Below are 1,185 nucleotides of genomic sequence, written 5' to 3' on the forward strand. Positions count from 1 at the left end.
TTTATAAAGGGCTCTGGTTTATAACCAGCTCTGGTTTTAAAAGGGCTCTGGTTTATAAAGGGCTTTGGTTTGTAATGGGTTCAGGTTTAGAAAGAGCCCTGGTTTGTAAAGGTCTCTGGTTTCTAAAGGGCTCTGTTTTATAAAGGGCTCTGGTTTATAAAGAGCTCTGGTTTAAAAAGGGCTCTGGTTTATAACAGGCTCTGGTTTATAAAGGGCACTGGTTTATAAAGTACTTAGGTTTATTGAGGGCTCTGATTTATAAAGTGCTGTGGTTTATTGAGGGCTCTGATTTATAAAGTGCTGTGGTTTATAAAGGGCTCTAGTTTATAAATGGCTCTGGTTTAAAAAGGGCTTTGGTTTATATAAGAAAATTTGTCTATAAAGGGCTCTGGTTTATAAAGTGCTCTGCTTTATAAAGGGTTTTGGTTTAAAAAGGGTTTTGGTTTTTTAACGGGTTCTGGTTTAGAAAGGGCCCTGGTTTATAAAGGGCTCTGATTTCTAAAGGACTCTGATAAAAAAAGGGCTCAGGTTTATAACAGGCTCTAGTATGTTAAAGGATCTGGTTTACAAAGGGCTCTGGCTTATAAAGGGCTTTGGTTTAAAAAGGGCTCTGGTTTATAATGGGTTGTGGTTTAGAAATGGCACTGTTTTATAAAGGGCTGTGGTTTTTAAATGGCTCTGGTGTATAAAGAGCTCTGTTTTTTTAAGGGCTCTGGTTTCTAAAGGGCTCTGGTATATAAAGGGCTGAGGTTTATAACAGGCTCTAGTATGTTAAAGGCTCTTGTTTGTAAAGGGCTCTGGTTTATAAAACTTCTGGTTTAGAAAGGGCCCTGGTTTATAAAGCGCTCTGGTTAATAAAGGGCTCTGGTTTATAAAGAGCTCTGGTTTATAAAATGCTCTGGTTTATAAAGGGCTCTGGTTTTTAAAGGGCTCTGGTTTGTAAAGAGCTCTGGTTCATAACAGCTCTGTTTTATAAAGGGCTTTGGTGTATACAAAGCTCTGGTTAATAAAGGAATGTGGTTTATAAAGTGCTTTGGTTTATTCGGTCTTTGGTTTATAAAGGGCTCTGGTTTTTAAAGGGCTCTGGTTTGTAAAGAGCTCTGGTTCATAACAGCTCTGTTTTATAAAGGGCTTTGGTGTATACAAAGCTCTGGTTAATAAAGGAATGTGGTTTATAAAGTGCTT

The sequence above is a fragment of the Cyprinodon variegatus genome, unplaced genomic scaffold (genome assembly GCF_000732505.1).
Source record: "Cyprinodon variegatus isolate N-32 unplaced genomic scaffold, C_variegatus-1.0 Scaffold874, whole genome shotgun sequence".
In the NCBI taxonomy this organism is placed as follows: Eukaryota; Metazoa; Chordata; class Actinopteri; order Cyprinodontiformes; family Cyprinodontidae; genus Cyprinodon; species Cyprinodon variegatus.